Genomic DNA, 16,372 nt, shown 5'->3' with positions numbered 1-16,372 from the left:
CATGGAAACATCATGTTCCTGGTAACACTAAGCAGCTCTGTTCCTCTCAGCCCCTAAGTTTAGTCACTTTTCTGCTACCTCTGCCTGTGGTAGCAGAATATCCCTGGACATCTAGGACCACTGAAAGTATGGTGATTGCAACTGATTTCCTCAATACTAATGGACAAAGAATGACCCAATAGATCCACAATCAATGATTTTGTCCAGAATGTAGTCAGTCCATATTTCCATTTCCACTCTTGATGAAAGACATCAGCTCAAGATGTATTCATAGCGCACTTAATGTTAGTGACCTCTCAAATTTTTTCAGTTAGTCTCCCTATCACATGACTTTTCTGAGACGTGAGGATATGGCAGTTTCTAGTAAGGAGTATGATTTCTGTGAGAGCATTCCTGTTACATCTCTTACTTCTCAAATAAACAGCTGAAGAATAGGGTGGAGAAGCAGAAATGTTCTGTGAAACAATCACCCAAAATGGATGATTCTAACTACAATTTCCTAAGATGATTCCAATATATTATATTTAATGTAAATCCTCCTTCCAAGCTCATTCTATTACTGCAGTTCTCTAGTTTAATTTGATGTGTTTATTGTAATTTATTACATTCACTCTCTTTCATATTCATAAGAGAAACTTGGTTTTAATAATCACATAAGCAGATCTGATTCCATTTATCATATATATAGAAACTGTTGGCAAGTAAGTTTCAGACTAGCCTTTTTCTTAAATGGAAGTATCTGTCTGCATTGTGGAGAGATGTTATAAAGACTATGGAGGAAAAAAATAAACCTATATCTAATATGATATGAAAAATCAGAGATGTCTACAGCAGCTTTTTTTGTTGCCTGGCATCTGCCTTTTGTTTACCTAATCAAGTGAATATATTTACTTTTGACATATTTGATCATAAATTTAATAAGGTAAACATAAAGAGAGAGGTGAAATTAATTTCCTATAAGGGAGTAATAGAGCAATGATGAGAAAAATAAATTTTATGTTAAAAAAATTAAAAAATAATTACTACAAAGAGGTTGAGTATTTCAGCTGTTTAATTCACTGTTTTTTTCAGAGAATGCATCTATACTGTACTTCTTGTTTCAGAGTAAATTAATTTGGAGCTTGCCTAACTAAATTCTGTTCATAATCTCCTGAGATGGGAAGGAAAACTCTCACTTGAGTACCATGGAAGTTTATCAGGTCTCAGGAGTTACAGCTGGAGGTCACAGCTGGATTACAGCAGGAGAGCAGCAGGAACAATGCTCGTTCTGTTAGATGCTTAATGGTCTCTGAACATTTCCCCTCACAAACCTATTGTAGAGCAATTTCTCATGATGATGGAAAATAGAAGCAAAAAACCTGTTCTGTAATATTGCTACAAAATATGAGAGGAGTGAAAGGTTCCAGTATCAGCTCCTCTGAGTCTACCTGCCTAAACACCTCATTGGCACTGGCACAGAACAGGAAATTATTGATGAATCACAAGTTACAGCACTTTTAAATGCTGCCAGAATAAAATTAATCAAATGAAAAGGCTCAAATGAGTAGTTTATATCTTCCCATTTAAATATCTGCTTCCTGATTTTATGTCACTGTGATGAACTTTAGTGATGCAGTCCATATTTACAATCCTTTATATTATAAAGAGACCCAAATTACTACCTCCAATGCCTGTTGTACCCAGAGAACTATAGAATAAATTGGTGTGCGTTCAGGTAACATTCCAAAATGAGAACAGAGAAGAGAGCTGCACAGCCACATGGCTGAAGAACATCACATGGTACAACAGAGAAAAGGATAGACTAACTAAAAAAGATTCTGATCCCCTTCTCTTTCTTCACTACAGAAAACCGACAACTACATGTGCAAGAGAAAGGCTGACTAAAAGAGGACTCTAATAAAAGTTGCCCAGATATTTCTGACAGGGACAACATGTTGAAAACTAGCTTTTCACTTTTTGTTTATTGACATATTTCATACCAGTGATGCTACGTTTGGTAAGAAAGAAGTTACATCATAGCATGAGCACATTTGTGAAACAGGGACCAAATTCTCAAACCTGGACACAAGTATAAACATCTTTGTCTCCAGAGACCTAGGCAGAGTGTCATGGAAAACATCATGTTCCCTAGTCCCAGGTCAGGCTCCTTACACCATTCTTGACTTTCTGACTTTTTCCCTACTTTCCCCTAGAAAAAGATTTTCTTATTTTAATTTCATACCTTATTTTAATTCCATACCTTATATTAATTCCATTCCTTATTTTAATTTCATGAGCAGAAAATAGAGAAGTTATTTTATGAGTTTTGGTGTTAAAAAGAATGTAGAACTAGTCTATTTCACCAGAAAGGTTTTGGGGTTTTTTTTCTTAAATGGAATGACTTTAAATAGAAAAAAAAAAAAGACAAAAAAAGTTTTATCTGTGAAGTCCTCATATCTCAAATATATACTTTTAGGACTCTTTAGTCTCACCCTCATAAAAGACAAAAAGAGCATCTCTATTAAAGAAGGGTCAAGCTTAATGCCCTTGTTAAGGATGAATTGGTTCACAAATGTATTTAAAGAGAAACTGCTGGTGCATAAAAGCTGTATATTAATCTTCAAAAGGCAATATGTTCAGATTATTGAAGCAAAGGCAGCCAGGTGATTTGACCATTTTGTATGACAATTGCTTGTACATGGAAGAGGTTTGTCAGTCCGGATGTTCTAGGTCTTGCTGAAAAAGTCATAAAAAATTCAGGGGCAAAAAGTCAAGTTTGATAAATTTAACATTTAAATAAAAGAAAAATTCCTGACAGGTCTTTGAGGAGCAATTAGGCATGTGGAACAGTTTGTAGAGGGACAAAATGAACTCCTTGTACGTTGAAGTCTTTAAAACAAAGATGTCAAATGTCATCTCTGAAAACTGTACTTAAATATAGGGTGTATTTTTGCAGCTTCTGGAAGGTATTATCTGTCTGTGTATGATATGCATGGGAGCTAAGGGAAGAAAGTGGATTGGGAAGAGCTAGGTCATGGTGTTTTATTTTGGCCACAGAATTTGTGAGACTCTGAATGACCCAGGTGCCCCTGCAAGGCCTTTGGCCTTGGGAGAGCATAATTGTCTACATGGCTTTGAGCATCCTCAGAGTACTTGCAGCAGGAAAATAAGACAATGTCTGTAATCCAGTACAAACACCAACCCTGTCCTCATTCTTAAGTCATGCTCCTTTCTCACTGTCTCACTGTTCATTTAAATTTTGTTTTCTTTGCTGAACAGCCCATTTTCAATAAAACAACATGAGCCAATATCCACTAACTGAGAGAACAAAAAAGTTTCACTTTAGCTCTACTTAACTGAAACTGCTAATTTCTGAGACTAAACTAATGCCATTTATGTCTGAATTCTTCAAGGTACTGAATGGTCTGATTTAAAACAAATAACAGTAAGTATCTCTGTATTTTAGTCAGTGTCTATGAGACTAATTATTGGTTTATTATTGCAAGTAGTACTCAGCACAGTGAAGAAAGTAAACTAAGTGGAATTGAATTTTTGCTGTAGTCTAGATCTCCTTAACACACTTATCAAATCTCATGTCTTCAAAACCTTAAGTAATGCTCATGGAATAAATACTTGAGAATTCACAATAAGTGAACCTTTCATTCTCTAGAGGCTGAAAACAGCTTCAAAACTGAAGAAAATATGTTTCAGTTAGGAAATTTGCCTTGGTCCAACTTTGAGGATAACAAGTCTATGTATCAGCAGGAGTGCACAACAGTGCTACTTGGTATATTCAGACATTTACTTTCCAACTCAGTAATTCATTTTCCAAGACTACTATTAGGACCAGAAGTTCTCTCTTCTGGAGAGTGTGAGAAGTATGCCACAAATCTCAACAAAGATTAACATTTGCTTTTATAGTTCTCTTAATTGAAATAAAATGTTCTTTCATCGGTGTTTGTATTGGAATGAGGATATATCTTGCAAACAGGAAGGTTTTGAAAATAAAGACTGGTCAGGAAAGTGAAGATTAGTACTCCTTGAATTAGTTGTTACCTGACATAAACATTTTGTGGCCTTGAATTGATCTCCTAGATTCACATTTGATTTGCCAGTTAGCATAATCGTGCTTGCTTTGTGGCAATATTAACAACAAAGTTCATTTAACACTAAATGATGGTGATAGCATCATTTGCATAATCAATATATAAACATTCACTGAATGATCTTCCAACATTATTTTTATTACTATAAAATGCATTTATTTGGTTGGATCCTGTATAAATTGCCAATTTACATAAGAATATGTTTCTTCTGAAAGCTCAAATATACAACACTAGAAACAATATCAAAACAAAATAGTATATCCCATGCCTTAAATTTACTAACGGTAACATAAAATGCTAATATTTCCCTATGGGTGTTCTGACCTATCTCTCTCTTCTCTATTCCATAATTTTGTGTGAGGATGGATATATGAACTGCCACAACAAGGTTTATCAAAGTTGCAGTAAGCGATCAGAAAAATATTTTTCAATGTTTTATGTCAAATCTTCCACCTATACACTATATCAAGTCTGGATAGACAAAGGGGAAGTATTTAGAGATTGCTTCAGAATATATTTCCTGTCATAAAGTGCAGATCAGCCCTGGTAACTTCCCTGTTGAAAAAACCCTCTGTGTTTAGAAAAAATAAAACAATCACCTGGATCAGTCATTACGCTATTTCTACTGTTCTAACAGCAAATGTTCCAACTTTGGCCCTAGCTATCTCTTGTTCCATAATTCCAATAGGATTATTCTATTGACTGATATCTTTATTTTAGTGCCTCAGTAAGGAAGTCTTTTTCTTAATTTTGGTTTTGCACACTGGAATCCAGTTCTCTATCTTGGAGGTGCTAAGTTATGAGTTTACATAATGAGACCAGTCAGGCACTTTATTTTTCAGTGTGAACTGGATAATTGAAAAACATGCAGCAAAAATATGCCTCTCATTACCGTTGTAAACTATTATCTTAGAACCGGTTTCTTGGAATCAGATGGGATTTGCCTTTTTAGTAGCTGACATTCCAGTCCTTTGTGCAAAGACATTCTTAAAAAACCCATGCCTTCCTCTCCATCTTAAATCACCCCAGCAAGAGCTGGAAGTTATATCTGGTGCTGGGCACCAGCTCTTCTTCAGGTAAGCCCATGCTGCAAGACAGATCATATAATGGGTTATGAAGAGTTACACTAGAAGTTTTCCTGTCAGTCTAAACAGGGTCTTCCTGGAGCAGGTCTCACAGGTCAAATAGTCAAATAGTGTACATGAGTGGCTCTTTTGACCTCGTTGTTATCCCCAAATGCTGTTTTATCCAGTATGGCAAATGCAGCCTGCTGATGCATTTTTAGGAGACCGGTGAGAAGTCACATTTTGCACTTACAATTATTTATTCTCTGGTTGCAGCTTTTGTTCTAAAGATGTCACAGCTGTTTCCAGCATCCGTCTGTCTGCCACCAACTACTCCCAAGATGCCTCCCTCTTTCATAAGTTCAGTGCAGAATGCAAGTATTGATACTACAGTTTCCAATTTTTCTGCCAGCACAGCTTCATTGTGCTCTTATCCAGGATGCAGTGTCAGCTCGAGACACTTGTTCATAGAAGGAGGAGCTTCTTGTCCTAAGATATTTATTGTGAGAAACTAAAGAGGACCTGGTACATCTCTGAAATCATCAAAAAATCACAATCTTAACTTCTGGGAGTTCCTGACAATGTAACTCCATATTGAACCAAAAGTAGCCATGGCAAAAGTTTCAGGTCTGGCTCATGTTTACCCCATCTGTTTCTCCAAGACAAGTGAGAGGGACTGAATTATCTCCTTAGATGCTGTTGTATCTGGTATGTTGATGTATTAAATTAGAATAATTTTTTTTAAAAAAACTATGTGTTAGGGATATGTTTTTATGTATGCATCTGCTCCTTCTGACACACAGTAAGGAGCCAGGAAAAAAACAACACAGAGGTTTCACTAACCTAAAAAAACATTTTGCCTTGTGGTTTCTCAACAGGTTTAAGGAGAACTATTCCCCAAACTAATAGCTCTCTATAATATGATCTCTATGTCATAACATGTAATAGGGTGCTAATGATTCCACGAACTTCAGTAGAACCATGTACATAAACTGAAAAAACAACGTGTGTTTACACTAAAGGTTTTCTTGTTTGTGCTCCTTTTTGTCTGTTGTTAAAAATATCCCTTATGTATCGTCTTGTCCCTTCCTGACCTTTTTTTAATGGCCTTTTGAGAAGGCACCTTTCTTACTAATGCAATCACTGTTCACGATGCATTTGTAGGCCATGGAGTAAATTAGCCCAACCTGTGTATTTCTTACATCTCAGGTCGAAATCTGCACCCAGTACTCCAATCAATGGTGCTTTCTTATAGATTTATCTGAGATTTAAAAACATTAACTGAATATTTGTATCGTTGTCATGCTGAAACAACTGCATTTGCCAGGCATCTGGCATGTCAACAAGATTACCCAAGGAAGAACGTCACTGAAAGTATCTTGAAAACCACAGCTATGAAAAGATATTGGTAGACTCAGGTTGGAGTAGTCTGGTGTATCCACTTCCTTCTCACCTTCCTCTGTAGCTGTTTCCCAAGAGGGCTTCTCTGAAGAATAGAGGAATATCTATTTGATAACAAGACAATATCACCTTCAGCACTGTTTACAGAAAACAACCTGGCTGCTATAAGCAGGCTGCACCAGCACAGCACAAAGCCTGCTCAAAACACTCAGCTGCAACGTTCAGCATGGTAATGATTCAGGCCACCAGGGAAGACGGAGTGCAAGGATCAAACATCAAAACAACATTAGTTAAAAAGCATGTATATTAGGGTCATGGCTGGAAGAACATGACATTTTTTCATACATCTCAGGACAGTATAGGAATACTCTCTATATATGCCCTCTGTAGAACACTCACTTTTTAGATGCAAAGTAATTTGTGACCATGAATAATTATGAATTATACTTAGTTAATGCTGATTCTGTTCTCTTCAAGGTCTTTTTCTTTTCCTGCCATGTGGGGATGCCCTAGAAATTGAACCAAATAAAAGATGTGGGCAGAAACAAAAGACCTCAGTCAGCTGCCAGATTTGCTCAGAACAGTACAATTAGTGTGGTCCTAGAAAGGAGGAAATTGCCACTGCACAGCTGGAGTCAGTACTTTCATTCAGTAATAGAAAAAGACTTTCTAGCAGCGTTTCTACATCCAGGGCAACTTAGCAAGCATGAGAATGTCTGTATTTGGCCACACCACAGTCCGTACTGCTAAATATTCTGTAGATAGTAAATCCTCTGGAAAGGTTACAGGAATGGGACCAGAAGCTATTGATGTTCACCAACATTCAGTCAAATGGCAATCTTTTATAGCACTAGGATTGCCATTTTTTGTTGGGCTGAGGAGCAAGCTTGACCCTGAGCGATAAGTGTCCATGACACTTAACTGTGAGCATGCCCTGAGTGGTTTTGGCTCAGGTTAACTCCATCTTTGTGACAATGCTCAATCATTGTTAAGGGACTATATTGTGCCAAAGACTGTTTCCACTGACAAAATGAAAAAGACTGCCTGACATCTGACTCCATTTTTCTGCAGCTTTCCCCTATCATTAGTCCAGCACACATAGTAGCTGCCCTCATACTGCGCTGCAGGGAATGCACTAAACCCCATAAATTTCATGAAGTAAAATCGTCCCTAGAAGGCCTAAAACTCTATTTACACATTATTCTATTACAGCCACCCACCCACACAAAACTTTTAAGATATTTTGGAACTACAGAAAGTACCAAAGAAATCTGGGACCAAATACAGCACAGCTTGGACAAAGGCCACTCGAAGTGACTGACCTCAGTATTCTGGCCCTGTTTTATCGAGCATTATGGGAATACCTTTTCATCTTCAGTGAATTTGTCCACTTAATTTTTCAATCCATGTAAGCTTTTACCATCTCTGACCATGTTAGAGCAAGGAGTTCAGAATTTTGTCTGTGGAAAACCACTTCACTTCCCTTTGTTTAATACATACACTTTCTATGTCTGTTCAGGTGCCTTCTGCAATAAAAAATAAGAAATAAAAGAAAATCACAGAGATGTGACACCTCCGATGACTTCTTACTACTAGGCAGAATGATGAGAAGGACCAGAATATCCAGCATATCGAGCTGCAGAGCTCTCCAGAATCTAATTGGCTACTGCTTTTTGAGCACTTGCAGACTTGTACTGCTGAGGACACAGCTGATCAAGACACTGAGGGTGGAGTCCTAGTGATTAGCCACTTCTGCCATGGTTCTGACACAACTAAGGAATTCTCTTACAGACCATTTAAAAAGGCTTTACAAGTTGGCTTTAGGGAGTTAAAGAGCTATTGAGTATTCAGTTAGTGGGAATAAGCATTTGTTTTGGCTAAAAAGTTGCTGTGTAAATAAGCTCTATCTTTGGAAGTGTATGCTGTTACATATACATACATATATACACATGTATACACACGTCCACAAACTTACGTTTTTGCTGGCAAACCTGAAAGATTATTTCTCAGAGGATGGAAAAACACTTTTTTTGCTATGAGGGTGACTGAGCACTGAAACAGGTTGCCCAGACAGATTTTTGAATCTCAGTCCTTGAACATGTTTGAAAGCTGTCTGCACATGATCTTGAGCAACATGCTCTAGGAAATCCTGCTTGAGAAAGGAAGCTTCCAGGCTGCATCATTCTGTGATTCTGTTAAAAGGCTAAAGTAACCTCCTCCATGAAATTTAAAAAAAAAAATGAAAAAATGAATACTTGTAAACCTAGTTGACCTACTGAATCCCTAAGATTTAAAACAAAACAAGTGTCAATTATAGTGAATGAATATCACCTTTGTCTCTTAAATCGGTCTAGGTTAAGGCTCATTGAAGGGAAGCTGATCAAGTCATGCAGAAGTGGCTTAGGTTGTGAAGTAATTTGCCAAGTTAAAAGTGGAACCTCAGCCTGCCTCTATCAGTTGTACAGAACACAACAAAAAGCAAGAGTCCTGCTGCACCAGTGACATTAGAAGGGCTTCCTGGAGGGTTGTCATTGCTATGAAATAGTCTTATGTATACAAAAACATGGTTAACAACAAAGATCATATGTGCCAAAAACATATAAAACAAACAAATAACTGCTCCCAACCAAACTCCCCCAAAAAGTACAGTTTGGGGGATCAACACTGAAGGATCAACAATTTGATCCTTCTGTCTCTCCCCTAGAAAACCTAGAAAACTTGTTTTCAATTAAATGCATGCTGTATGACAACTCTTTCTTCTCGTAACAAAGGGTCTTATTTATAGTGTTGTTAATTCAGATCACTATACTTTCTAAAGATCTACACTCTGAGATAAAATCATAACTGAACATAAAATCCCTCAGGCTTTCCTGTATATGATAATCTATATATACACAATGGTGTAAATTCACTGAGATGTGTAACACCAGCTCTTCCACTTGACGATGCTGCAGAGAGAGCACAAATGATTGTGACTGTCCTGCCAACAGCACCCACGTTATTCCAGAGTGGTCCTCCTGCAGCCTGGGGTATTATTCACTATTAATGTCTGTTAGATCGTGGACGGGATCTTGTTCAGAGGTTTGCCTTCTTGATACTTATAAGATCTCAATTAGCAGATATATAAAAACATCAGATTAATGAAATTAGAAGAACTATGATGCCTTGGATATAATTTGCAATTGATTTTGATAACATGAATACAGTAGTATAAAAATAGTTGCTATAGCAAACAGTTGGACATGTTAGTTAGCATGCAGTGTGAGCAGAGGTTTCTACTGCCATGGAAACATAACTGTTATTTTACGCTGATGACAAAGGACAGAGTTATGGGTGAGTTAGTTTTTTTCCCTTCCTCCCAGCATCTAGTGTTTATTTCATTACATTTAATAAATGAATGCAAATCTTAATCTCAGGGAGTTGAAGAGTTTCTTACCAAATTTAGTATTTAAGCAGTGCTTCACACATGCTTCAGATCCAGGCCTCCTCTCCTTCTTTGTGATCCTTGCGTAGTCTCAGTCTCTCCCTAGCTCTTCCATGGATCTCTCTTACTGCTTCAAGACAACAGGCCCTTAGTTCTCCCTGTACAGTCTGCATCCTTCTCCTACATGTGCCTCTTGTATTTTCTTCCTACGAGGCTCAGGCTTTCCATTTCCTTCTTGTTGCCTGCACCCAATAATGAGGTCAAAGGAAACAGTAGAATAGTGTCCCTTTTTCTGATGTGGTTCCTGCATCAGTAGTGTCTACTGCCCATAGGATCCTACAGTTACAATTTGGAGAATTGTCTCAAATATTTCTGGATGGCCATATGCAGGTATAGCACCTAGGACATTCTCACCACAACAACAGAAGACACATGCTTAGTATAAATGCTACAAAGTTGCCAGATTTGAAGTAGGAAACATCAGACATTTCCAAAATTTGCAGATATTTCTTATATGGGGAAGACAATATCTTTTCTCTGCCTTTGTTCTCAGGGACTAAACTGTTCTGGGTGAAACTCTTGTCATATTCTGGACTGGTTCATATCCTTAGAATTGAAAATTTCAAATCCAGTGGACTAAATTTAATAAAGTTAGAACTTTCAACATAAAATATTCTGACAGCAAGTCCCAGGTAATCCTAAGCACTGCTGAAATATCAGCTACAGATCATACTTATAAAAATGGAAATGTCTTACTTGGAAGGAGTTATGTAATGCTTTGCATTGCCCTAGAAATCTGTCATTAAGGTTTAGTCTCTGATGTTGATTATGCAGAGATAAGCTATGCTAACAACATGATTCACATTCCAGTACTGTTCCTCCATCTTTTACATGGACTAGGATTTCAAAAGGCCAGTACACTGAGAAAGAATCTACTTCTGGCTGGAATTTTTTGGAGAGAGACATCGGGAGGGTGACCACAGTGCCTGCCTGACCAGGAGCAGCTGCCTCCTTGCCTGAATTCTCACTTGATCCCACTGTTATTAATAGTCACATCATGTGTTTTGTTCAGTGTAATTTTTTATTTAAAACAGAAATATATATTTAAAAGGCATAAAGAGAGAATTTTCCTGTCGGCGGAGTCACAGACACCACATAGCACTATTTCTGACATCAGTGGGTTTCTTTGTTGTTGTTGTTGCTTTGGGTCTGTTTTTTCTTTTTTTTTTCTATTTCAAAGCATTATAGCATGTGAACTGTCAGTAAAGTAAGAGCTGTTAGAGGACCAGAAAGCAATTGGAACTTGACCAAAGAAGCAAATGTTCAAAACAGAAATCATTTCTATAAATCTATTTTGTGCTTTGGTACATTTCAAAAAGGAGTAGATTTCCTTTCTAGAATCTATGTTTTTTCAGAGGATTTTAAATAGTGAAGAAACACATGATTCCAACTGCTTTTCATTTGCTTCAGTAATATCAAATATTAATGAGAAGAAATTTTATATTCTTTGGATCATTTGCAACAGTGGTATCATACAGTTAATTATATCTTGGTATCATTAATTGTATACTGCAAAGAGATCTTCAATATCTCTGTTAACAACTTCATAGATTAGCATTACAGCCACAGAGATTTCTAAAACAAACTCTATCCAGAGCATGTGAAGAATACAACTCTACTCACAATGGATATGTGAAGAATAGTCAGCACATGGACTGAACTAGTTAGAGGAATGACACACAAAGTTAAACCAAAAGTATTAATTTACTAAACTTTTCCCCATTTTTTCAATGAAATCAAGACACAATTATGAAATTATTAAAAGTAATGTCTTCTAATTTAAGGGATGGTGTTATTCCCACAACTTTTTAAAGTATTTTAATATCTTCCATTATTAATTGTACCTGTATATACTCTCACCTCTAGTATTAATGCTTGCAAATTATCTTAGCACATTGCATACTTGTATTTCCCTAGCACAACAATAGACATTAAAGAAAACAAAGGCAGTATTTCAAATGTAGTTCAACCCTAGAGTTTCCCCAAGAAAACAATTCACCTTAAAGCTAGATCAAAACGGACACATTTCCAGTGAGAACAACATATTTTCTGTGTTCTGCATTGAGACGTTATTTGCAAGCATATTCGGAGACTGCTTTAATCATTCCATTCTTCAAACTGTTGCATATGAACAACACACACATCTGAGAGATCACTCCATGGACATTTCCTCCAGAAATCAAGCTTGGTTAAGCCTTTCTCATCCCTTTCTTTCCAAATTTACTTGTTTCCACTATCAAGATGCTATTGACTCCATGTATCAGAATGACAAGGCTAATCAAGGAATTCATTCAATCAATGAAATTATTATTTTCAAAATATGAAATTCAAAAGACAAAATGTTCTTTGGAGGGCTTAGTTTTATCCATATTCTTTCACAGAGTGAATACTGGACAAAAGTGAAAGAGGAAGGACAGAAACCTCATAAAATAGTTTTGCCACAGGAGAAACTGTCAGGTTGAATCACAGCCACAGTGAAACTAGTCTGCCAATCCACAGGGGATGATCCTCTCTTGTCTCCATCCTGCACATTGCAGTGGTGTGCAGTTGTGCCCAAGCTTGCTCCACATAATATTCTCAGCAGGGTAAATTTATTTCAAGCTGCTTTGAGTAGGCTGCTACCACCTTCCCATCTAGTTCAGTGGGAGCTTGGTAAGTGCACTGGAGCACTATATGGCAACTCATAGTTCAGTTAAAGTGCAATCATGCTAGTTAAGATATGACTCTTATAATTACGTAATTGTAAGTAATGCTTGCCATTGACCTAGGGTGCCAAAAATCTCGCAGTGAAATTCTGATCTCAGTGATGTCACTGTCAAAGATCTCTCTATCTTTCATGTGGTAATAATTTTATCCTTTGCAGCTCCTAATTGCATGTTTTGTTACTATTATTTGTATCACGTCCTTTTTAATGTATTAAGTTTACAGGGGAAATGACCTATCAGCACTGTACAGATTATCCAGTTACAATACAAACACTTTTAGTGTATTTAATGCACCTTCACAAGCACTTTTTACTTGAGTGGTTCTTTTGAAAGCAGCATTAATCAGCCTAAGGATGCCTCAGCTTTTTTTCTGGGTGTCAAATTCAAAGCTGAAAATCATTTCATTAGAGAAAGGAACCACTGTTTTCATTCATTTGAAAACAAACCTTGATGAAATGTGCATTCAGGTCATTCAGAACTTCAGGTCTCCAAAGACAGTTTTATCACTTAGGTTCATATCTGACTCATTGGAAGAGGTGCCTAATGACCATTTTAAGAACTTCAGAGTCACCTTCTCTTTTGAATGTTCCAGGAAGATAAAAGAAAGTGAAATTAAAAGGATAGTAAATCCATTGCAAGTTAAAAAATGGATTTGAGAGCTGTTCAGGATGCTGAGTTAGAAAATGAGATTTTATTACAGAATGATACTTGTAGATCAAAGTTCCAACATCAGAGACATCATCTGACATAATGGCAGGTGTGTTTGGTGATATCCACAGACTGCTTCTCTGTATACCAGAGAAGCCTAGGTACAATTACAACATTATTATAATGGAGACTGAAAAAATTTAAGCAAATGCTATGTTTCTTGGTCATTTTGAGGAGACTAGGCTTGCACTCTAAACAGCTGCTTTCAACTAAGGTCAAAAACGTCATACATGAAATGCACTTGGAACGATATCTAATCCTATATCACTGACATGACAGTGAGAAACCTTTCTGAAAAAAGTATGTTAATACAGTTGCAGCTAAGGAGCTCCCTGTAAGCAATTATGTGGAATAAGACTAACCAAAATCTAAACCACCTTTTTGTTGCTGGGAGTTATTGAGTAGTACGATACTCATTCTGTCTACAATGCTTTTTAAAATGTCATGTTTTAAGAATCCAAGGACTTAATGTCATTTGACTAAACATTTTCATGCACAGATTAGGAAATCGGCTTCTTAGGTCAACATCAGAATGATTTAGTCAATGTAACAGTATGTTACATAACCCAAAAAAATTAATGGTTGCCCTGGTGAGCACTAAAGCTAAAAATCTAGCAACAAATTAGCCTACATTATAGGCCCAAATTGTCAGGTGGAAATATCAGGCTTAGCTGAGAGAAATCTGAGAGTCAGATTTACTATCTTGCTACAAGGAAAACCTAGCCCAGGTAGCAAATTGCAGAGAAATACATTCTAGCTAGTATAAGCCAAGACTGAACTTGCATCCAAGAAGGATGAGCATAATGCAAGTTTGCGATAAGAGAGCTTATGCAGTAAGACATTATTCTACTACCACTGTGGAGAAGAATACAGATATGGATACTGTGACTCTAATTAGGTGCTATCAATTACTTAATTCACTTGCTAACATTTTAATGATGAAAGTTCACTGTTCGAATTCAAGAAGGTGACTGTAGTATTTTGTCATCTCTCCTGTACTTTGTGCATGATTTTTCTCAGGCTGTAAATTTTGCAGGCCAAGAACTTTTTTTCTGTAAGTGAAAATATTTTGATACCTATCAAAACTCAAGGTATTAAACATCAGCAGTAATCGTATCACATCATCACGTGCAAGCACAACATAACAACTGTTTACAGAGTCCGGGAAAGTCCTCCAGCGCCTTTAATTAGAAGTTACAATACAATATTTTTGCAAATATTCAGCTTAATCCAGACACTTCCCAAATCCCATACCCCTATTACTGAAATGCCCTGCATTTTCTAGTTGTTACGTTGTGCTTGCACGTGATGATGTGATAGGATTACTGCCAATACTGGGCTTTTCCTTTGGAGATCATGGAAGTTTCACAGCAATTCCAAAATGGGTAAACATGCTCGGTATCACTTCTCAGCTTCATTTGTAAAAGAAGAGCTGTTATTCTTCCCCAGTAAATGTCTTTTGTACTCCTGCTTATCTCAGTTTACTACATTCTGGGTGGAACAGCTCAAAAATAATATGAGAAATATTTGAGGTCTTAGTATATGAAAACAAAGTAGCAGTAGAGTGAATACATTTTTATAGGGCTAACATGGAACAGGAAGATTACAGTGGGCTATTAGCAATACTGGAAACTGCCTTAATAGTTCAAGAATTTTACCCACTGATAATTGATAAGAGTATTCCACTTGCTTGAATTTCTACAGACATCTGTTCTTAATTACTATGTAATCTGAGAGCTACTAATTCTCTTTGTTTTTTCACCTCTTGTCAAACATATATTTAGGATTTTGAGTTTAAACAAAACATAACTCAAATTCAGTTTGGATGAAATCTGTACTGTGGAGACAGTTAAACCACTCTAGTGCAAGCTTTTTATTTATTTGATGTAATATCAAAGTTATCCTCTAACTTACCAAACTTCCTGAGTTATTGTTTATAGGAAAGCCTTGTAACACAGCTTCAGTGAAAGAGCAGCTGTCTTTCATTGTGATCTCATCCTCTATTTTGCATACAACAAAAAACCCAGATCTTTTCAGATTCATCTATTCTTCTTTATGTTACAGTTGGATAAAAACTTTAGCCTGGAAAATCAAGGGGTTTCTTTTGCTTTGAACAAAGGCTATATCGTAGAAACATTTTCAGGTGCTCAGTACACATTTCCATTCGCATTTCTGACTGTAGATTTTTCAGAAAGGTGAGTTTTCATTTTGGTACATAAAAAACCAAAATTATGTGAAACATAACTTTGACAGTGCAATGTTGTTGTGGAAATGTATTAATTTCCTTTAGTCTATTGTGTGCTACAATGCCTAGGCCATCTGAAATTTCAGCTTTATTTGAGACATTTTGTACTGCTGTACTCTTTAATATCACTGTCCAAGGCAAAATGGTCATTTTAACTTTTGTTTAATCTTTTTCTACTCAGATAAGGTTTCTATGACTCTCATTTACAGTGTAATAAGTCTTGATGGGTTTTGTTTGCCCAGTAAGAGATTTGTCAAGTGTTCCTTTTATTACAGCTTTCCTTTTACTTTTTAAAGTTTTGGGGGGGGTTTTTGGTTGGTTTATTTTGGTTTGATCTTTTTATTAATTTATTTTCCAAATCAGTTACTGGGGTTTATGTATTAGTCATATATATATTTTATACAGAGATAGCAGCTGGCTGGAATTCCTCTCTGTAAGTGAAATAGTTAAATAAACTTCTTTATGCTAGTGTCAGATGTATACCTGTGTTTGCCATTTTGTTTCCTAAGTTATTTTTTTATTTCTATATTAGCAAAAGCTTAAGAATGATGAACTTTGCAAGAATTAAGTTTTCTGCTCCTCCTGTAGAATAGAGGGAAACAATCTGAATTTACATATTTCCCAATTATATTCTTTTTAATGTTTTACTATATCACTAGGTGTTTGTAATGGCTCTGTTT

General features: G+C 36.5%; 1 long non-coding RNA gene across 1 annotated transcript in view; it reads right to left on the bottom strand.

Moving 5' to 3' along the window:
• The window catches only part of LOC135407210 (uncharacterized), a 195,447-nt gene that overhangs the window by 46,500 nt on the left and 132,575 nt on the right, over positions 1 to 16,372 (bottom strand). The window lies entirely within an intron of this gene.

The sequence above is a fragment of the Pseudopipra pipra genome, chromosome Z (genome assembly GCF_036250125.1).
Source record: "Pseudopipra pipra isolate bDixPip1 chromosome Z, bDixPip1.hap1, whole genome shotgun sequence".
NCBI lineage: Eukaryota > Metazoa > Chordata > Aves > Passeriformes > Pipridae > Pseudopipra > Pseudopipra pipra.
This window is presented reverse-complemented; position numbering and strand designations above follow the sequence as displayed.